The 24,261-nt window shown below is 43.9% G+C and overlaps 1 pseudogene across 1 annotated transcript in view; it reads left to right on the top strand.

Annotated features, from left to right (window-relative positions):
• The window catches only part of LOC148508281 (putative cation-transporting ATPase 13A4), a 176,399-nt pseudogene that overhangs the window by 100,814 nt on the left and 51,324 nt on the right, over positions 1 to 24,261 (top strand). Inside the window, exons 16-20 of the transcript XR_015869602.1 lie at positions 9,882 to 10,038; positions 16,519 to 16,636; positions 18,817 to 18,941; positions 21,265 to 21,434; positions 22,777 to 22,902. The product of XR_015869602.1 is annotated as a putative cation-transporting ATPase 13A4 (transcript). The remainder of the gene's footprint in view (positions 1 to 9,881; positions 10,039 to 16,518; positions 16,637 to 18,816; positions 18,942 to 21,264; positions 21,435 to 22,776; positions 22,903 to 24,261) is intronic.

Genomic DNA, 24,261 nt, shown 5'->3' with positions numbered 1-24,261 from the left:
CAGATACTGTTGCATGAAATTGTTTACCGCTGCATATGTCAATGTCAACAATTGACCTTTGACATAGTTTCTTTTTAAAGCAAAGAAATCTGAAGAACCATGTTTATGCTTGCAGCACACATTCATTAAAATAGTACACATAGGATTTAAGAAAAGTATATCTATATTGAATTAATATTTTCATTATATTGTACATTATCTAGTGATATACACAAAAGTACAATGGAAATGACCATGGAAAATAATCTCCAAAATGTACTTTTGCAGCTACCTCCAAATGAACATATAAATACAATATATTCATTGTTGTGATAAATGACTAAACTAAACTTTGCTGGTCAAAAGATACAAGTTTTCAAGGGTATATTATTAGGCAAGTGGTACAGAGGCAATTACACACTCCATTTGCCTGATGTGCTGACAAGCTCGGACAGGTCTGTAATGTTTGGCTGACGTGTGCACGCATGGGCTGGATGGGGCACAGACATGAGTTGGAAACGCTAAACTGGGTCTGCATAATGTGTATCTGGCTATGTACCTGAGCTTGTCTTGAGGCCCCGCAACTCTTAAGCTGGGTACACACGTAAAGATTTTCTGTCCAACCATCCAACTTGTTGATTGGTTGGAATGAAAATCTGGTAAGGTATGAAAGCAAATGACAATCAGCAATTTGCTCCCAAACGCCGGAAAATGGACAAAAACTGTTGTTTGAACAAATTGTTTAGATCAAACATTTAACAAACTTGTCTGACGACCATTTTCATCTGTTTTCTGACATTTAGGAGCAAATTGCTGATCATCAGTTACTCCCATACGTTAACAAATTTTCATTCCAACCAATCAACTAGTTGGATGGTTGGACAGAAATCTTTACGCGTGTACCCAACTTTAATGTATCCTGTTATATCAGGCATTATAAGCACTGAGATTCTGCATCATAAGCACTGATACACTATACATGTTGCTTACAGTACTGATAGAGTTTATCAACACCAATGTTACAGAATCTTGTTATTCCCACTATAATTTCTGTTGTGAATTATATATGCTGAGCAAATAAAACAAGAGTTCTGCTAATGTGTGTTGTATAAAGAGATGTGATGATGATGATGAAGTAGAAATAGAAAACTTTCCACTAGCATGCATTGCAGCTAATTCAGTGTTATTTTTTGTTTGTTTGTTACGTAATTAATTAAGAACAATTATTATAGATGTGGAACAGATTTCATGTAACCTCTATAGAACCAGACTACTAGTAAGATGGTAATTACTTTACCAATAGTGCTCTCAACTAATCAGTCCAAACCCCCTTGTCTTCTAATATCACTTATGCACAACAATAAACACAACTACACACACTCTCTTGCACTCCTAGAAACTCAGCATACATTATGAAATACAGTCTACTAACATTGCAAGCTCGGTCTTTCAGTGGGTATCACAGACGTTTGCTCACTTAATATGTTGAATGGCAAATGCAGGTGTATGTAAAACAATGTCTGGCATACAGTAATTAAATCATAACACAATGACCAGCCATATTAAAATGGAGCCTATTGAGGAGTACTTTGTTCCTAATTCTTGTTAGCCATGAAATAGTAGGCTTTTCTGACCTGCTCCTTTAAATTTGAAGGCAACTTCATTACATGTCCTGCAGCTGGAAATGGTTCTACTACACTCTCCTGTATCACAATTTCTGGATTGCTGAATCTAATACCGGTGCTGGTAAAACACCTCACACCTCCTTCCCAGGGGTGCCGAGAGGGGGGGGGGAGCGCACCCCCCACTGGTTATGAGCCAGTCTGAGAAGGCTCAGATGGCCCCCATCACCAGCACGCAGCTGCAAAACTTGTTTTGTTTTTGTTTTATTCTCGAAGGGGGCATGGCCACGTCTCTCGCGATTTGGCCATACCCCCTTTACCCGGGTCCACCGCGGCTCTCGGCAGGCCTGCTCCTACCTCAGATAATAACCCCTTGTCTGCTGCATATGACATAGCCAGTTTGTCTATTCCTAGACAAGTAGGAGGAAAAGGTTGCCGAGTAGGAGGAAAAGGCCAGTGGTACCCAGTGAAGGAACTTTTGTGGGGTGTTCTAGTCCTCTACTGAATTTGCTCAGAGGACTGAGCACTTAAGCATGTACAGTACAGGTCTAAACTGGTCAGCAGGCTGCGTCCTCGCTTCACAGTGGAGGAGCACTATTGCAGAAGGAACTTCAGACTGTGGCCCTCATTCAGAGTGCTCGTTCTGAATGAGGGCGGCCGCTTCTATTTTTTAGTGCTGCCTCCTGGTTGCTAGCTAGGCTGTGGGTTACCGCCCACAGCTTAGCGACCGACCAGGGTGATGGTCAAGACCATCGTGACCATCGGGGCTTGCGACGAGACCCTAAGGTTGGGTCTTGGCAACCGCAAGCCCCAGGGAGCTTCCTGCTCTGATCGAGCAGGAAGCTCCCCACTGACATCACTGCTGATGTCAGTGAGGCCGCCCACAAAACAGCAGGCATTCCTTAAGGAACACCTCTGTTTGTGAAACCACCCCCCCGCCAAGCCTACAAAATGGGCCGAGCTGTCGATCAACATCGACAGCCGGCCCTTTTGTAGTGAGCTCCGGAGCGAGAGAGTTTCTCTTTCGCTCCGGGGCTTGCGCACGCACAGTGCGGCCACTGTGCGTGTGCAGGGCCAAAACATCAACCCTGTTGTGAGCGCGCAGTGCTTGCGACTGGGTCTGAATGAGGTCCTGTGTTTCTACCCTACAGAAGTTACCTGGATATGGTGGGTAGGCTCATAACCTTGGCCATGCTTATGCTAAAGACCTCTATTAATTGCAAAATTTAATTGCAAAATGTATTTATATATAATCAGTATCTTGGAGTTGTGCACTTGTGATTTGTCCATTTTTGTGCCTGCAATAAAGTCTCAACATGTAGCACCTCCCATTACATATATTCAGGGTGTGCAGTCCAGGAATCTTTCCTATACAAATCTTTCCTGTGTTTCTACTGTGTCAGTTCTGAGCACTATCTTCTGAAATGTCCTCTGTAAAAATCTTTCCCATCTGCTGAACATTCCACAACTAGTCCTACAGCTAGGGGAACTGCTGTCTATCAGTCCTGCTGGGGAACTCATGTCTGCCTGTTCCACTGAGGGACTCCTGTCTGCTAGCTCCAAGAGAGTGCTCTGAGTCTTCTGGTCCCAGGTGGGGACTTCTGTCTGCTGATCCCAGTTGAGCTTCTGTCTGCCAGTCCCAGTGAGGGACTTCTGTCTGCCAGTCCAGTGATTGCTGCACAGCTTCAAGGTCCAGTAAGTGCTGCCCAATTTCAAGGTCCAGGGAGTGCCATTGTAGCCACTTTGCTTTGCCAGAGGTCAGAGAGGAGCCTGCCTGGCCAGAGGTCCAAGAGGTGCCCACCTTGCCAGAGGTTCGAGAGGTGTCTAATGCCCTTGCCTTTGGGCATGAGGTTATGTATGCACACACCTCCAGGCATGAGGTTCTGTCTGCTGATGCATTCGGGCATGAGATCCTGCTAGCTGAAGTGGCCAGTCCTGCCTTCAGTGCCCACTGTGAGAACTGCTGTGACTTCAGTGCCTGCTGTGATGACTGCCGAGTCTTCAGTGTCCACTGTGCCTAATGTCCACTCCGGTGTTCAAGGGCTCTCTGCCACCATTTCAGAGGTTTCCAAATCTGGGTGTCTATCTGCTACTTCTCCTTCAGATTTTGATCTGGAACTAATTCAGGCATTGATGCACCAGTTTTACCAATTTATATAATCTGCTTGTGACACATCCCCTCAGGTCTCCTATTCTGGAACTGCAGAGGCTTTACACATTTACAAACTATGCTTCTGTACATTCCTTGTCAGATGTGAAAAGGAAAAAGAAGAAGATGAGATAGACCCTAAGACATCTGGAATCTGCCTTCTGTATGGGGCATTATGTTAGGACTCTGTACTTTTTGATTGTGCAGTACTGGGGTTCACCTGTAGGGGCTGCTGTCTGGACTCTGCTCCCTGGACTATTGTGGATCTCATCTGTGAGGGGTTAATCTCATTATTGCATTCACCTGTGTTTCACTTATAAACGTCCTACTGACACAGTGTTGGTGCTGATCATTGATGTTGCTGGGTCTGTTTCTGCCTGTATCATTTGAAAAGGCTGTTACCTGCTGTTATTTCTCTATGGTAAAGCTAACCTGGAGTATTCTAAAATGTCTGCTAAGTATCTTGCTTCAGTGCAAATTATTTGTGCCTATTAACAAGAACTGAGTGACATTTTATTACATTACAATTAATTTGGAGTACTCTGAAGATCTACTCAATATCTTGCTGCTGTGCAAATTATTTGTGCTGTTCAGGAAATCAATTATCTGTTAGCTATTCTCTACTGTGGCAAATACATGTACTATTTAGCAGTACTGTTCAGTATTTCTCTACAATGCATTTACTTGTGCATTCAGAAAACCTGTTACCTGTCAACAATTCTTTACTGAGATCATAACACAAGTACATCCAGAGTTCTGCTCAGCATTACCCTATAGACTTCTTCCTGGATTCTAAACCTGTCATCAATTCTCTACTGTGGAATATACTTGTGCTATTTGAGATCATAACTCCAGTTTCTCTAGCCATGGAGCAAGGGACTACAAGTGGCCTTTGCAAGGACAAGTCCCCCACAGTAACCTTAGTCACACAGGTGCAAGGGCCCCACAAGAAGCAAATGCAACACTAGGTTGCAGTGGTGGCTCCAGGGCTGGGGCTGCGGCGCAGTCCAAAATTCAAATAGGGGAGCCACACCAACTGCCAGTGAGTCTCAGCCATCTATGTTTGGCAGTGTTTGAAATGGCAGTTGGTGTGGATCCCCTATTTGAATCTTGGACTGCACTGCCACCCCACCTCTGGTGCCGCCACTGCTAGGTAGGCTACTCACTGAAATAAATGTGTCACATCCTTTGACTACTGTCTACTGCTGCACCCAATGTCACCTGCAGAAAGCACAACACAATGCCCTTCCACAAAACTATTATGCTAAATACGTGAATACTGTATGTCACTCACACTAGCCTAACAAGACATGTTGACCCTTACAACTTGAAGTATGTGGACAGCCAAGCCTTATAACTAATTTACTTTGGCTAATGCACTACCCTGACTCTCTACAGCAGTGCTCAGCAAAATACAGGACAAAATGTACAACTGCAAATTGCAGTCATGCAAACAGTGTATAGAAACAAGCAGTACAATCCAAATCAGGTAAATACCAAAACTCTACATTTAATGGGGCCTTCAAAGGGGTAAAACTGTACACGTATCTCCTTGAACAACAATATGTACCTAGGTATAGCCAAGGTATTGTTAGGGAAACAAGGTTTTAGCAGGAAAATATATAATGGGCCTAAAAACGGCCTTTATCCAACCTTCTTTTCATTTAAACACCTTGCAGGTGTTCCAGTGAATGGGGACACAGTGGACAGTAAGTACCCAGATCATATCAATAAGAGTAACCTATCTTTGCAAGGCCAGATTACTGTGTGCTGGCAAAACGCTTAACTGCATGCACATGGTAACCAGGTGCACAGAGGTTCATATGGTTGATGTCACAGTGGGTCTGGCCAGTGGTGGATTAACAACAGGGGCCCCCGCACACATCAGGGCCCGCACATAGTTACAATACTAGCGCAGGGGCACTGTGGCATATTTTTTGTTTGTGGCATAATGTGAACTGTGGGTACTACAGAGTGTTTAACACATTTGTGGAGCCGAGAGTGTTTACACATTATGCTTTTTAGTAATGCCAGAATATCATATTGACAAGTTTATTGGTATGGGGACCCACAAGTTAGTTGCCCAGGGCCCCCATAAAACTTAATCTGGCTTTGGCCTGTGCAGTGCCTCTACATGGCAGTGGGACACAGGCATAGGGGCTCATAGTTACCTGGGACTGAGCCTCTTGGGTATACCACCCTGGTGGTCTAGTGTACCTCAATGACAAAAAGAAGAATTAGCTGCTCTGCAGACTTTGAAAGGCAGACCAAGGGCACAATACAGGGAAAATCTTTTGCTTTTGCCCTCTGTTCCCAGCCCGGTGCCTCTCATGCCTCTCTGGCTGCTTCTAGCTTGGTCTCTGGAATTTTTTTTTCTGGATCTTGCTGCCTCTTCTTCCTTCTGTGGTGTCTTGTGGCTTTCCTCTTCTTCTGGATTGCATCTTTTTCCAATCTCCACCACCAAACCAGAGACGGCCCTAAGTATAGGCAAACTAAGCAAATGCCTAGGGGCATCCAAGCCTGCCTAGGACAGGGCGGAGGTTTGGGGCCGGCATGGTTGGGGAATCTGCTGCCGGCTGGGCAGAGACTCTGGCAGCTGCTACTGCCATCGCTCAACGTCCATTATCGGAGCTAAGCTGACAGTTCCAATCGGGCCCAACAGCAGCAAACAGTGAATGGGCAGAAGCAGAACAGTTGGCGGCGTTTTGCGGGACTGAGGCATCTGGGGTGGCACGTACTGGGATGGTGGCCTGTGGCGTCCACTACCGCGATCAGAATGAGCTTCTGTGCATGGGCAGAGGCTCATACAGAACTATAAGTAAATGGCCGTGGGAGGGCTGCTGCACCTGGAGTAGCTCCTACCCATGGCCCTTTACAGAGCTCAGAGTAGTGAGTCACACCTCAGGGGTGATGAGTGCTATGATCTATACTTTGCAGGGAGAGGGGTGCTGGGTGCTGTGCTCTGTGCTGGGAGAGGGGTGAAAGGTGCTGTGCGGGGTGAAGGGCGCTGTGCTGAGAGAGGGGTGATGGGTGCTGTCAGGGCCCGTGCTAGGGTGTTCAGTACCCCCAAGCAAATTATAAATTTGTGCCCTCCCTCGCAGATTCCTATAAAGGGACACCACAAAACAGATGTAGTCTCACAAGAAAGGGGCGTGGTCACACAATAGTACCCCCAATTCAAATTACGCCACACAGTAGCACAATCTTATTCACATTGCACCGAACATAGTGACCCAATTCACATTACACCACATAGTAATGTCCCTTATTCATGTTACAACGCATAGTGGTGCCCCTTATACACAACTCCCATAGTAGCGCGGTGCCCCTTATACACATAATGACCAAATATACTGTTTTGTGTCATATGTAAAGTCCATAGTGCGGCACCTCTGTGCCTATATATATATATATATATATATATATATAATATAAATCCACCTTTTCTATATAATACATATATTATAATAATATATATTATATTTAATGTCTGTGTGCATATATATATATATATATATATATAGTTGAGGCACTGGGGGTGGCGAGTGCAGTGGATTTTTGATTTTGTTTATGTGGTTAATTTTTAATTAACCTTTTGTGATCATAGCTTTCTCACTCACCCCATGTGCAAACTCGTTTATAATAACCTGTGTCAGCTGCCATTTTGGTAGTATGATAGAAGCTATGTTTGGTGACTGCCTTGCCTTTAAAAGCCATTAGCTGGCAGGTGAGCTTTAAACCAGGTAACATTTTTTTCAGTTTAAACTATGTGATAGCAGCTACCAGGTTTCCATCAGTGTGACAGATAGTGTAGGACCTGCAGAGAAGTGGGGTCCCATGATGTGGGCTAAGGGCTTAAATGCATTGATCAATCCATGACCCAAAACCCCATTATTTATTTATACATTATTGTGAGTGTTTAAACATGGCGAGTGCTGAGTTTTCTGATTTTATATCTATCTATCTATCTATCTATCTATCTATCTATCTATATATATATATCTATATATATATAGATATATATATATATATATGTGTGTGTGTGTGCTTTACTTACTGACTGTAACAAGCAGTCAGAATTGGCAGTCTCCTGGCTCTTATTCTAATGTGTGCTTGCTGCTTTTGTTAGCATCCTGCCTGGCTTGCCAGAATGGCAGTCACTTGTATATGGAGGCGGAGCCGTGAATGAGTGATGGGCTGGAGGCAGAGCTGTGAGTGGTGACTCACAGGCTCCGCAAAGGTTTATGGGAGGAGCTGCTGCGGCTGGGAGATCCTCTGTCGGCCATATTCTTTTTGCTTCAATGAGCTTCTGCGCATGAAGCTTTCTCTAAAGGTTGCCCGATCGGAGTGTGGCAGCCGACCCGGCAGAGGGTAAGTGATGTCACTTGGTCCTGGATGCAGTGTGCGGCTACAGCCCCCTAAGTTTAAAACTGTAGCAGCCAAGGGGGCAGATGTCACCCTGCCCGCCAGCCCAGCCCGCCTCTGAGCAGGTCAGGCACAGTGCAGCAGGGTGGGACCCGGCCGGGAGGGGGAATGGCAAGGGGATGTTACTGTGTAAATAGCCACTCAGGCTCTGCAGCGCTTCTTAGTAGCAGGCTGCCGCTGCGCCTGTCACACAGTGTGACAGGCACAGCGGCAGCCGGCAGTAGCAACATCAGCTCAGCAGAATCTGCAGGGAGAGCGCCTCTCCAGCCTGGCGCCTCCCTGGAGTGCAGGATCTGCTGAGCGGGTTGCGCCGGCCCTGTGAGCTGTGTGCTGTGCTGGGAGAGGGGTACTGTGTTGGATGAGGGGTGCTGTGCGGGGTGAAGGGCGCTGTGCTGAGAGAGGGGTGATGGGTGCTGTGTGCTGTGCTGGGTGAGGGGTGCTGTGATCTGTGCTGTGCTGGGAGAGGGATGCTGGATGCTGTGACCTGCGCTGGGAGATGGGTGCTGTACTGGGTGAGGGGTTCTGTGATGGTTGCTGTGCTGTGAATTGTGCTGGGAGAGGGGTGCTGGGAGCACAGCACAATGGGGAGGGGGCCACAGCACAATGAGACCACGCACATTCCGGGGGGCCTCAACCCTTTTCAAGATCCCACAGGGGAGGGGGGCACTGCCCACAATCTTGCCTAGGCCGCTAATTTGGCTATGGCGGCTCTGCACCAAACTGCTAGTGCTGCTCACATCAACTGAATATGATGTTGCAAGATGGCATAAATTGCCTCACAATGTCTAAATTCTAATTGCCATAGTGAGCCAATCTACTGCTCTCTGACTGAACAATAGTACATTTTTTACAGATTCACTATTTTCATAGGATGTCTTTGTGGTATTTATATTACTACGACATCCCTTATCAAAAGTATTCCGGTACCGAATACACAGCCTCAAGTTTTTGCTAGCCAGTTTGTCATCAATACCTACATATTTAATATATGGGATTATAGACAATTTATGGTTTAATACCTTGTTGGTACTTATACATCAGGTTCCATTACCACAGAGCGCTTTATCCTATTGTTTATATCTGTTTAGGAAGTGGGGATACTTCCAGAGAGAGCAGCTAGTGGTTTATCAACATTTCCTCATCTATGAGCGCTGACTGTTCTATTTGTTTTTGATTGTATTTATAAAATAAAAAATAAAAAATCACATTTGCTTTACTGTAGGTTCCCATTCTTGAAATGTCAACAGAAAACACTTTTTTGGCCATTTGGGTTACATTCTTTTTGATGAAAATACAAAGTCTTCTGAAAAAACAAAGTATAAATTGTGTGGGTACTGCATAGAAATGTCATCGACATTGATATTAGAATGTAAGGCCTGATTCAGCAGCGATCTCTACTGCGATCACAACTCAGAATTCGCACGGAACGCAGCTGCAAATATATGGTAATGCTTGTCAAAGCTCAGTCTGCATAAAGACGACCACTGTTGTTTTCTCATATCCGTCCAATGACGCTCGTCTGCGTAAACATAGGTACCATCAACGCATGATGTGCATCCGTAATCGCAATTGCGTTCCCTACTGAGACAGGCCTGTAAATGTTAAAATTACCTCAGCACAAGGGTGAGTAAACCCTCAGCAGCGAAGTGGTTAACTGGACTCTTCTGTTGCACATTAGTCATAATAATATATTTATTCACACTTAGGTGCCAGTGGAAGGAATCCTCATTCTGCATCAGTTCCCCTTCTCCTCCAGTCTGCAGCGCATGTCTGTGATTACTCAGGTTATTGGTGATAGTAACCTGACATTGTTCATGAAAGGAGCACCAGAAATGGTCATCCGTTACTGTAAGCCTGAAACAGGTAAATAATACAACATAAGCAAAAGAGAATGTAAAAGTAAAAAAAAATCTAATGTACATACAGTATATAGTACAAAAATGAAACATGATATTTCAAGTTCTAACTAACCTTTTAGAATGTAAGCTCTTACGAGCAGGGCCCTCTACCCTCTTGTGCTTCTCCCGACTTTAGTTTCATCTACTTCATACTCACCACTTGGGCACCTAACACTTGGTTGCTTATGCTCTGCTGCTTATCTGGGTGTTATGGTCGCTAATGTAGCAATATATATTATCCATGTCCTGGTCCTGTATTGTATTGTACTGTAAGTTGCTTGTCTACAACTTGCTTATGTACTTTGTAAGGTGCTGCGGAACACTTGTGTCGCCATATAAATAAATTATAATAATAACTATAATAACTAACTGGCACATGGTGACCTCTTGAGGATGTATAAAATGGCAATAACATAATTTTTGATAAAGCTCCACTACAGTAACAGAGACCAGATAAAAAAGGAAATTAACTGAAGGTCCCTTATTATATATGTTGTTGTCCTAAGATGTTAGATAACAAACAATTTGTAATAATCTCATTCTAGGGCAAGCTTTATTTTATTTTATTATTATATGAGCTACACCATAAACATACACAAACCTTTCATGTCATAGAAAAATACAATGACGGGCATGCTCTTTAACATATAGAGGTGAAAAGAGATGAGCATTATGTCAGTTTGCCGAGTCTAAATTGTGTAATTATGCTCTGCACATACATACCCAGCACAGTGGGCACACGCATATACACCCAATGCAGGTATATGTGATTCTGCCACTAACGCAGAGAAGAGTAGGGGCACGTTTGTGCAATTGCAAGAACATCCACTTCAACATACACAGCCGAAGCTGTGCCTGCTACTGTTATGTTCATGCAGCTCTTCCGTCATGGGCAGGGCAATGTGCAGTGGAACATACTGTACTGTACCTCCCAACTGTCCTTGCACTGTTGAGGAAGTCCAGAATAAGCGGATCCTGGAATGCTGGGGCCCTTTTTGGAAATAAGGCATAACATATACAGGGGTATTCAATATGAAGCGAAAATGCTGTATCTGCGAGGTTTTCGCTCCGATGACGTCAGTTTCGCCGCTTTTACTTTTACACCGTATTCAATTTGAAAACTTTTCGCCGGTGCGAAAAGTATATTGCATTCGACCCTGCAAAAAAGTATCACCAAGGAATGGGTGGCAAGAAAAAAGTGCAGAATTGGGGTTTTGGGGTGCAACATTTTGGAAACCACCCTCCAACCTTCAGACAGTCCTGTTGATATTAAAATGAACCTCTATATACCCCTGCCTGTACCTTCTAAAATCCTTCCTATAAACCTCTAAGGATGACGCTAATTTGTGTATGCAGTCATACAATAAATAGACACTCCAGAATCAGAACATGTGGTTCCGAAGCACAAAGTATTATTCAAGTAAAAGTACAGTCAGTTACATGCTATGATCTGTGTATAATAAGCAACAAATAAATACAATGAGAGAGACAGAGAGAGAGACAGAGAGAGAGACAGAGAGAGACACACAGAGAGAGAGAGACAGAGAGAGAGAGAGAGGCACAGAGAGAGAGAGAGGCACACAGAGAGAGAGAGAGGCACACACACAGAGAGAGAGAGGCACACACAGAGAGAGAGAGGCACACACAGAGAGAGAGAGACACACACACAGAGCGAGAGGCACACACAGAGAGAGAGAGACAGATAGAGAGACACAATTTAGGCGCAAAAGGAAATTATACAGACCCCAAGTACAGTATACATATGCAGGCGCTTCCGGACCCAGAGATAGGCATAAGCAAGAGACCCCCAGTCATACAGCATTCAGCATCAAGACTGAAGACTAGCATTCGTGCACTCATATTTATACCCCCCCAGAATAAAAAGACAATAGGGAAGTCTGTTGCTGATATCATTGGTTCCCAGAGGAGAAGCATATGTTACAGCACATTTAACAGGCTGGTTCAAATAGACTCTCCCTGCCTCTAATAGTTGGGGATCTTTCTAATCATGCCCTCTGTAACATCCTAACAGTTGTTAATGAAATAAAACATTTTGTTGCTTGTAGGTTCTGTGATCCATAACTTGAGTTTGCATGATGCGATCTCTCCACAGATAACGCCGGAATGCTGTAAAAAAATATACGCATCAGAACAAAACCAAACACAACTTGCTTATCATGTATAATACCTTAGTTATCAAATATCTTTATTTCTCAGCATTTAAACTAACTGAACCAACTTAAATCATATACTTTAAAGCTTATTAAACCTTATGTGTGAATATGTAATGTGTGAGTATTCGGGGTTTGATATAAAGACGTATTAATGTGTGTATGAAGATGGGTGCGTTTGACTCTAACATCTTAGCAGCGTGACATGCTGGGCTAGATAGTTCTACATGTCCTGTCAGCAGGCCCCCCCACCTTTCCTGTGTTCAAAGGAAAGATACCTCTTTTGTTCTTACAGACTCTTGTGTGAAAATGCAAAATATCCCAGCTACAAGAGACAGACCCAAGGTGACACTCTAGCCTTTGAAATCATGTCATTGCAGGAAGCTTGCTAATGTATTCTAGCCGGACCACCCGTAGTGGACAAACACTATGCAGAAACCTTATCTACACAAGCCAGTTGTCACCTGGCCACTTGCTCTAATGCAATACTGTAAAGCCATTTCTGGAATATATCCTTTATAATACGTAAAGTAATGAAATAGGCTTTTGGTGAATCGCCGTAACCTTTGGTGATGGTCACAGATGCATTCGCATGATGATAATGGTATTATCGTCACATGTACTAAAATGTGAGTTTATCTAAAATGGCGCTTAGGCGGCCATTTCGCAAAATGGCGTCTTGCGGCCAGTCGCAAGATGGTGTCGCTGCGATTCAATTTTAAACTGATCTTGTCTCAGCCAATAATCCAGCTTCGACAGTCCCCCAAAGGTAAACTGTGTCAACATTTTTTTGAAAAATACCTCAGAGGACCCCAAAAAAAGCACTTTCATTTCGGGGGCGAAAAAAAAATGAGGGGGTACAAAGTTAAAAACTAGCGAACTACAATCTAGGGGGGTCCCCAAGTGTGCCCCAGGTGTTTTTTCATTGCAGGTGTTTGCGGCAGGTGGATTTTTAACGTTTTTTAAAACTTCACTTTAGCAACTTTTAAATATGCTCACCCCTATTTTCAAGTACCCAAAATTTGCTGGGACTACTTATTTTCTGCAAAAAACCCTTCAAAATACTATTCTTCACCACCTTCCCAAATCCCCAAAATAGCAGCTTTTTAGCCCGTTTAAAGACCCCAAAAACCTTCAGTAGGGCTAATAGGGGGTATACAGACTGATCCCCCATGTCAGAGCATCTTTTTGGGGGTGTTAGGGTGATTACCCCAAAAATCAGCGAAGTTTCTGCTGATTTCACATTCGCCGGGTGCCGTTTTTGCCGATTTCTTATTGAATACGGGTATAATCAGGGGCGCGCACAATACTTTTTCGCCGGCAAAAGCTCCGATGTGCGGCAAAAACTTCGACACGCATAGATGGTGAAGTTTACGTTTCATATTGAATACCCCTGATAGAGGTGAAAAGAAATGAGTATTATGTCAGTTTGCCGAGTCTAAATTGTGTAATTACGCTCTGCACATACATACCCAGCACAGTGGGCACACGCACATACACCCAATGCAGGTTTATGTGATTCTGCCACTAAGGCAGAGAAGAGTAGGGGCACGTTTGTGCAATTGCAAGAACATCTACTTCAATTACACAGCAGAAGCTGCGCCTGCTACTGTTATGTTCATGCAGCTCTTCTGTCATGGGCAGGGCAATGTGCAGTGGAACATACTGTACTGTATCTCCCAACTGTCCTTGCACTGTGAGGAAGTCCTGAATAAGCGGATCCTGGAATGCTGGGGCCCTTTTTGGAAATAAGGCATAAGTACACAAAATATCGAAAGTCAAGCAATGTGTAAACCTGAGAGGAATTTTAGCCAAAGAGGGGGCTCGTGTCTAGGGGAGGCAATCGGGAAGCCGACTGCCTAAATACCGGCAGCCGGCTTCCCGACTGTCTTATCCCGGCATGGGTGAAATGCCGGGCGTCTAGATATAGACGCCCACATTTCCCCGATTCTGGGAGACCGGCGCCCGGCATCACAATCGTACTGATGCCGGGCGCCGCGAGCGGACAGCCGCGGGGGGGAGGGTTAGGTTTAGGGGGAGGGAGGGTTAGGGTTAGGCACCCCCGTGGGGGACTTAGGGTTAGGCACCCCCCCCGGGGGACTTAGGTTTAGGCAGCGGGGAAGGGGGTGGTTAGGGTTAGGCACTTAGAGGGGGGATTAGGGTTAGGCACTTGGGGGGGAAGTTAGGGTTAGGCACCCCTAAGGAGAGTTAGGGTTAGGGGGGTTAGGTTAGGTTAGTGGATACTTACCTATCCACGATCGGGATTTCCAGCGCTGTCGGGCTTCCGCTGCGTCGCACTCTGCTTCTGTCGGGCTGCCGCTGACGGGAATCGAACCGCCGGCCATGCGGCTGACGGTATTTCATACCAATTCCGTGTCTGGCATCCCCCATAGTTGGCTGGTGGGGGCACCACTTTCCCCGATGTCTATTGAAAGATGATACAGGCGCAGTAGATAGCAAAGACTCTGACCCAGTGCTATCTCCTGTTCAATTTGAAGTGTGCGCATTATGGGCTCATGAGCTGCATTAGTAATAGAGCACGATGCAGAAGCGCACGCAGCAGCATCAATTAGCAGACACCTATCTGCGACTTTATGAAAATGCTGCTATAAACGTATTCCCTTGTGAATATCAGTGCAGCCAAATGTGTAAGGTCTGAGATGGTCTCTTTCAGCATTTGCACACGGGGTGATACCGCTTGGTGTGTGTGGCCATGCGTATTTCTAGGCAACCTCTTTCACTGACACGCCTGAAACACTCCCATAACACACCTATTAAATGGACCATTGTTGCCTACAGTTCTTGCCTCCTCCAAGTCACCACCCGGGAACGCCCATCACTTTTTCACAGTGGTGCTGATAATGTGCATCTCATTCACAACAGCTTCTTTGTGCGTCACTCTGTGTAACACGTGCCATACGAGTTTTTAGGAATTTGGTCACCTTGCAAGCAATCTCTCATGTATGTGGATATTGGCATTGTGTGCAGCTCTGAATCAGGCCCTAAGCCTCCCTTCTATGCATCAACCCTGATTTTAAACTAATAGTTAGTGACCCATGTTTAATAAATAGGCATTCTCTACCTGCAACCAGCCCCAACAGTATATTAATAGCTTTCACAATTAAAAAATAGGCCCCCGACATTAAATTATTAGCATTCATATATAATAAATACACCTGATCACCCCAATAAAGCTCAGACACTAAATAATTAGCATTCATGTTTAATAAATAGCCAACAAACCACCTAAGCATTAAAAATAGTCCCCAACACCACTTGTAATCTCCTACCTGCATTAAATGAGGTGGCCACAGGAGGGGTGTGGCTATGCCCCTTCGTCTCTTAGATGTCTTAAAAGTATATGTTGCAGCAGCACACGCTCCAAGAGGTATGGGAATGGGTATGAAATACCGGCCCTTCCCGCATCTTAAACCTAACCATCCTGGGAGGTGCCTAACCCTAATCTCCCCTCCTTACCGCTGATCCCTAACCCTCCAGGGGGGTGCCTAACCCTAATTTCCCCCTGGGGTGCCTAAACCTAACCCTACCCCCATCCCTGGGGAAATGGACCGTCCGTGCGATCAGGATTGCTGCGATTTGGAATGCCGACGCCGGTATCCTGTTCTCCTTCGGGATACAGGCGTTGGTATATTGATGACCGGCATCCCGTCCACCGGCAATAGAACTACATTCTGTGGCCATGACCTGATGGGGGCATGGCCATGGCATAGCAGGTCTGGCTACAGCATAGTATTGAATATATAAAGGGGACCATTATAAATATTAAACATTTTTAAATACCAAGTACACATATTTTATTTTTAGCCAATATGTTGACAATGTTAAAGAATGATAGCAGTAATACTAATAAGTAATGATAGCGTTTCCCCTAAACCGCATGCAGTTGAACTGTAAGTCACTAAACTGTATGTGAATTAGAAGATTCAAACCCACTGTACATTGCTGGCAATTTCAATCTTGACTCTCCTAAACAGTGGATAATAAATCCGGCAGTATGGGGACAAGATCACTAGCAATGGGTGGTAATGTACAGTTGTGATATTTAAAAAGTCAGTGCTTTTACAAACAAGACACGGCTAGTAAAAGCATTGCCCTTTTAAATATTGGGCATAAACAAGAACAAAAGCGCCGGGATTTGCAACTCAATGCTTCGTAAATAAACCCCCTTGTCTTTTCCAACACTGGCAACCAACTTAGCTGTTCTATAGTTGTGCACTTACTTAAATTATAAACCTGTCCTGTTTCTTAAATAGTTCCACATGGTTTCTCCAAGAAGCTTGATTTCTACACCATGCAAGGTTTTCGAGTTATTGGATTGGCATATCGATCACTGCAAAATGATAGACTTCCTACTTCATTAGACATAGACAGGTAAAAGTTATATACATTTTTAAAAGGGAACAATGAAACTCATATTATTGCAATGTTTTTCCAAGCAGCCAATAGCTGCTGGTGTTTACTGGGGGGAGTAGGTTTCTATGTAAAAACTTGCCTGTTTTGTGGCTGAGAGTGTTGAAATATTCTGTTCCAGATCTATAAGCTGCACACTGCAAATTTACATGCCAGGAGTCCTGCTCAACCACTGTGTGTGGTGGCATTAATCTAGCAGTATCCAAGTGCCCTACACTAGCTCCAGACAAGAGTTAGGGGGCCTCAATATTACCCATCTGGTCCAAAGGGTCACAATACTTGCCCTGCTGCAGTAAATGTGGCACTAAACTATCCATCAATTATAATGTATCTAATCGACCCTTTCGGTCAATTGGATTTTCATCAAGAAAAGTTTTTCCTTAAATTTCTAATTGGTTGAAACCTAATGTTTTTGCTTTTTCTGTTCTTTATTCTTTGTATTAGCCAAATAATATAGGCTTTCTTTTCATCTCTCTATTTTTTAACTGATTGACTTCTTAGGACAAGGGTTGGCAATTAAGGATTTAGGCCCTCATTCAGAGCCGTACGCTCTGAGCAGAGCGCACGCTCTGAATGAGGGCCATCCTCCATAATTATGGAGCGTCCTCCTGGACGCTCGTATAGCTGTGGGTCACCACCCACAGCCTATACGAGCGTGCAGTTTGATGGCCGCGATGGTCTTGACCATCGCGACCATCGCCACTGCGAGCCGGAGCCTGCGGTTGAGTCAGAGCCAAAATCACTCCCACTGACATCACTAGTGATGTCAGTGGGCCGGCTTCTGATGGTAGGCGTTCCCTTGGGAACGCCCCCATCAGGGAGGCACGCCCCCGGCACGCCCACCAAAGGGGGCGTGCTGTCAATCAACATCGACAGCACGCCCCCTTTGATCAGACACAACGAGCGAAGGAAAGTCCTTCGCTCGTCGTGTCTGGCGCATGCGCACAACGGAGCTCCCGCCGTCGTGCGCATGCGCAGTGCACAACATCGACCCACTTGCGAGCGGACAGCCGCTTGCGAGTGGGTCTGAATCAGGCCCTTAATACAATGTTTTTTAAACAGGATTTATGTTTTTTCAACATTTATGCTATCGATAGTGAAAATGTTATCACGCAATGCTGGCAGGACAATGCCGACACAGTAGCAATGTTATTTAAATCATGTTAACACTAGCATTATAAATTTCCAAAATTCAAATAGGGGAACCACTCCAACTGGCAAGCCCAAGTGGACTTCCTGCTCTAATAGAGCAGGAAGTCCACTACTGACAACACGAGTGATATCAGTAGGGCCGCCCACAAATGCCAGGCGTTCCTAAGGGAACGCCACCATTTGTGCAGCCACCCCCCCCTCCCCGCCTACAAAACGGGGTGAGCTGTCACTCACCATCGACAGCCAGCCCGTCTTGTAGTGAGCTCCGGAGCAACTGAACTTCAGTCGCTCGCTGGGGCTCGCGTATGCGTACACCGGAGGCGGCGCATGCGCAGGGGCCAAACATCGACCCGCCTGCGAGCGCTATGCGCTCGCGAGCGGGTCTGAATCATGCCCTATATCCCTTATAAACCAGAGTGGTGTTCGTCTATTTTTTAACCTTTATTGATTACATGTGTATATCAGTCTGGATTCTCAGGGCACTATCAGCTGTGTAACCTAATGCTGGGCACACACTTAACGATGCCCTTCTGCTCCACGGGAGGTTTCTGTCCACCCTGAGCTCGCCTGTTGTGTGGCGGGTCCTGGCAGAAGTGCGTACACACTTGCCGATGCCGAAAGCGACGGCGCGACATCGGGGGTCATGCTGCATTCAGCAGCATGGCCCCTGCTGACGATATCGCCTGTCGGACCTGCATGCAAGTCCGACGGTCAATGGTTGCTGACGATGTGTGGGAGTGCACATCGTCAGCGACATTGCGGGTACACACTGCCCGATGTGGACAATATGTCACCCAATCCGCCGGATTGGACGACATATCCTCTAGTGTGTACTGTAAGGATATACACACAAGTTTATGTGACACTGAACTAAATAATGCCCCACATTCTTTGCATCAAGTATAGCATTTAAATATCCTATATGTATGATTGTTACTTGTAGCTTGCATTTATTTATATGTAAAACTTTATTTTTCTTTACTTCTAAGGGAAGCAGTTGAGTCTGACCTAACATTTCTAGGCTTACTGATCCTGGAAAATCGACTTAAGCCAGAGACAAAGTTAGTAATGCAGGAGCTCAATGAAGCCAACATTAGAACTGTGATGGTGACAGGTACTGTATATATTTATTAATGTATTTCTTGTCATTGATAATAAGGGGCCAATTTAACAATAATTGCATACTAAATGCAATCTGGACACGATGTCTTTAAAAGCACCCGCAGGAATAGGGTCTCCGAAAGGAGTCTGTCCCTGCAACAGGGCCGGCTTTAGGCACGTTCAACCAGTGCAGTCGAAAAAGGGGCGTCACCCCATAGAGGGCGCATCCCTCCCAATCATTCCTGATTTCAGCGGGACAGTGGGCACTGCCCACTATTTCAGCGGTGCCGGACCCTGGAGAAGAGAATGGTGCACGGCATCCATTTAGTGCAGGATGAAGGTTGGGGGCAGGTCAGCTACTGACGAAGTGCTGGGCTCGTCCCCAGCCTAATGTTAAACGGGAGGCGTGCCATACGTGCAAGCCCCTAAATAATGTCATTTAGCGGGGTGGCCTATGGTAATTAGGCCACACACCCGTTTTCAGACGAGCGTGGCAAAGCCGCATGTAGGTAACGGGTGCCTCAGTCCCGCTCTGCACAGGACTCGGCTCCTCCTGGAGCCGGCCCTGCCCTGCAATGTGCTTGGACGATAACATCCGCAACTGTACTCTGGATCCCCAAAAGGGAACTTACATAAAGCAGCTTCCATTAGGAACTATGACACTGTCCCGTACTTAACTTCATTCATTTATTCACCTGGATATATATTTTTTTTATTTTGATACTAACTACCTAAAAACAATTTGTTCATTAATATTATTCTTTTTATTCACCTTTCTTTAAAGGTTTCTGCATATAAAGAAAAATGTTTTTATATTTTTTATATTTTCTATATATTTTTTTTTACAAACATCTCCCTTTATACAACCCCCCCACACTGTTATCCCCTCCCATTCCTTCATGTTTTCCCTGTAAGTATTTTGTAAGTCTGTCAGTCTTTAATGTGAGCCCATGAATACAGTATAATTCCAAAATTTTAACTATCAACAGAGCCTCTTTATAATTATTTCCATTTCACCATAAGACCATGGATCATTAGGACACATATAAATATATTGAAAATCCAAAGGTGAGCGCTAGCTGTCCCAAAATCTAATTCCTGTGTTAATCTAAGAGAGTGGTGACCTCACCAGCAATAGCTGCTCTCAAACCCATTCCAGTTCCCCTTAGAGATCGCGTGGTAGATAACCTGAATTTCATTTGTGGAATATGCCGCAAATATTTAATGATAAATTGGCCCCTATGAACTGTAGTTTTGGACTAGTGGGAGTTAGAATTAGATTCATGTTCTGAATCTGAACAATTGTATAACAGTACAAGTTATTTTAATGAGGATTCATGAGAAAAAGTATTACATCACTTGGACAATCAATGCATTCAGCAATTATACAAAGCTAAGGACATTGTCAATTTGTTTATTTTAAGTTATATCAATTTAATTATAAAAAGAGTAAATTGTTACATAGTGTTTTCTCTTTTTCCTTTGATATTTCCCAATATGTTTCATTGAGCAGTAAATAACTGTCTTACAATGGGGGATGGTAGTCATCACTTGGTCCAGAGCATTGCACTATTTTATGGGCAGTTACATTTTGGACACAGGTATCTATTAATACAAATAATGCTAATTGTTTATCCAGTAAATACATTACTTTGGTTATTTGCAGTATTTTCCTGTCAGCCTATAAGTGTAATGCTATGAATAAGAGAGTCTCACTGAATAGTAAGGTTACAGGAAATCCCCAAAATTCTGTTCATTACAAATTTCAGGGCAAAAGTTGTGATTTATGGTGAAATTAGTGCAGATACGGAAATGGAAATAAAAGTAAAAGAACTTCAGCATCTGCCCTGATTTCACAGTCTATACTATTTAAAGTAACAACAAATACTACAAAACAGGCCCGCATAGTACAAATAATAAATATCCCTGAAAAAAATCCCCATTAAAAATGTCTCACCTGAAAATTTTCGCTGATCACTGCTAAATGATTAATCCTAAAAATCACTGGCAGTCAATCGGCAAGTGGACAGTATGGATAAATGGTTGCAGCTTTGACCATTTTTCCTATATCTATTGAATAGTGAGTTTGGAATAATTAATTTGTATACGTGTATGGTACAGTTGCTGTGAAAATACCAGAGGATGACATTTAAAAATCATTAGAAATAATTTTCCAAAACCAAACCTTAGATTTCACCGAATGTGCCCACTGTTACATACCTTTCCATGCTGTTATTACCAGTTCCAATGTCATTTTACTAAAAGTAAAAATCTCTTCATACAAATGAATAGAGTCACTACTTGTACACACCATAATGTATCTCTTCTTGTTATAGGTGACAACCTTCAAACAGCTGTGACAGTTGGGAAAAATTCAGGGATGATTCCTGATAACAGTAACATTATTATGTTGGAGGCCTGTGAACCTGAGAATGATTTACCTGCATCACTTACTTGGAAATGCATGACGGAAAACCAAAATAATGGAAAACTTTCAAAGCCAAAAGTATATTTTGTACTTTTTCTCAAATAACATGAAAGCAGCAGTCAGTATAATTCAATGGAGTGAAAGACTTCATTAAATTTATGCTTTACTACTGTGATGTTATACGATTTTTATTACCAAATTCCAATTATCTGCAAATTTTCATTGCCTTGAATTTAATGCTATACTGTAGTAAACACGGCGAGAGCAATAGGGGGAATACCCTGTAGGAACCGATCCTGGACAAATCATCATTATGAAACAGCTGCGTCTGGTAGGACGATTCCTGGGATTTATAAGACATGGGAGAAAGGTATCAAACCTCAGAGAGAGATAAATGGAAGTTGTGCATAGCAACCAATCAGCTTCTAACTGTCGGTCTTTATTTACGAGGCGGTGGCTTATGTAAGATGTCACTTCCAGGCTGGTTGGAGTTGAATATTAAAACAGCACTCACAGTCAGTGTAAAGCCCAGAGTGACTGTACACTGACTGCGAGTGCTGTTTTAAATTTTAATCTCCAACCCGCCGGGAAGCGTCAGCTTACAAAAGCTACTGCTTCGTAAAAGAAGTCTGAAATCTCTTAGACTGTGCTAGATAAATCATAGCTACAGTACTGTAGAAGCTGATTGGCTGTTATGGGCAACTTCACTTTATCTCTCTCTGAGATTTTATATATCTCCCCCTAAAACATCTTAGTCAAATGCATTGTAGAGCACTGTAGATTTTCAACCCAGAATATATGAATGTGTATGTTTTATATTTAGTGCCATTATTGCTACTAATTGTCTTGATGTTGACAGTGGCATCATGAGGGGGTACAGGCCGCACTGAAGTGTCGCCCTCGGAGGGGGTGACACCAAAATGCCGGCTCCTCTGCAGTGACAGCAGCTGGGTGTTGCAGTATGACATTCTCCTGCAGCACCCCGCTCCTATCATAGAAGAGGAGCCGACAGCCCAGACTCTGGGGGCAGCCCAGCATCTCCAGCAATGCTGGGCTACCCCCGTAGTGAAGTCATCAGTATCCCCCATGAGCCACCCCCTCCTTTTTTGTACCTGGACATGCCTACAGCGAGCAGGGATAATCAGAGTGCGCACCAGGTGTCACCAGACCCAGTGACGCCTCTGGATGTTGATACCTAGGAGTATATTTCCTAAAGTGAGAGTTTTTAGAAGTGGAGCTATTGCCCATAGCAACCAATCAGATTCTAATTAAAATGTAACTAGTACCTTCTAGAAGATAATAGCTAGAATCTGATTGGTTGCTATAGGCAACATCTCCACTTCTAAAAACTCTCACTTTAGTAAATATACCCCCAAGTGCCTTAATTTGTCTTAATAACAATAATACATATTATTTTCAGGATTCAGATATTGCTGTTGGTGATGGATGGATACATAACTCCACTATTTTGGGGAACTTTCACTTTGTATTGACTGGAACGTCCTACCAGATTATAACTCAACACTTTTACAATGTGTTACCTAAAGTAAGTATAGAACTATAACTTTGATTGACGGTATACACTGTTGATACATTGCTAAATCAAATTTATTTGAGACCCCAATCTTTTATTAAAAGGTATGTTTTGTTTTATACAGGTGGCTTTAAATATGCCACCTTGTGCATCTTATGGAGCAAATATATCAAAGTCATAAACACCTTTAAATATAACCCCTCAGGCAACATAGTGTGTGACACCTGCAACCTCTTTGCCTGCCCTCTCTCATACTCTTGGACCTACCTGGATCTGACCACACCCCCAGATGATGTCATATGCTGCCCCCACTGAAGTCATACACATGCCTTACCATTGGCTGCTGTATTGTAATTGTAAGGATTATCACACCTTAATTAGATTGTCAGCAGAGCTCTTGGAGAAGATACATGGATTATGGAAAAACAACCTGTACTAAATGGTGAGCTCTGCAAGATGATTTACTAGCAGCATCACAGAAAGGTAAAGGCCTATAACAAGAATATTTTATACATTCCTCCCTTAATATTTACATCAGACAAGGGCAGATGTGCGTATACATTGGTAACATCGAAGCACATCGGCCCGTCACACACAATTACAGCAGCTCTGACACGTCGCAGAAATTGCAAGTCTCGTCACACGCTGAAGGCTCTGAAACTGCGTATGCAATTTCAGTGGCTAATTTATGCACGCCCATTCAACGGCGTTCAAACAGACAGGCACGCCTGCGTTTCTGCAGCCACTCCCCAGTCACCACCCGCAAACTCTCACAGCCTGTCACTCACTCTGCGATAGATTTCTGTCTGAATGCATAATCGCATAATCACAATGGCTAACAATCACTTGATCTGCGTACGTAGTTGCAATTGCGATCCGTGCTGAATCAGGCCCAAAATCTGTTAAAATGAGGCAAATACCTTATACGCTTCATATAATTCAAAAGATTATATATATGTATATACTGTATTTGAGAAATACAAATTGGTTATTTATTGTAGGACATGATAATAATACATACAGATGTGACCTGAAACATCTTTGCTACAGTTGCACTAAAAAGCCCCTCTCGGTGCACCAGTTCCTGTGAGACTCTGCTTTTTTGAGTCCAAGTTCCGTTGTGGTTCATATACAGACTTAGGAGCACACGAGCTCAGGTGCGTCCTAGTCACATCTCATTTTTGACTTAGGCGCATTTTCAGCAAAAGAAAACGCCCACGCTCTCAGAGTAGCACGTGGAGGCTCACTCACGCCAGGCAAGTTGCGCTGCGTGGCGTATTGAGGCTAGATGTATGAGGACACATATGTATATAGAGTTTATATATATCTATATACATTCTATAGTGGCACAGGATATAAAGTATTATAGTA

This window comes from Taudactylus pleione, unplaced genomic scaffold, assembly GCF_031769625.1.
Source record: "Taudactylus pleione unplaced genomic scaffold, aTauple2 ptg000372l, whole genome shotgun sequence".
Lineage (NCBI taxonomy): Eukaryota > Metazoa > Chordata > Amphibia > Anura > Myobatrachidae > Taudactylus > Taudactylus pleione.
Note: the sequence above shows the minus strand (reverse complement) of the source record. Positions and strands in the feature narration are given on the sequence as shown.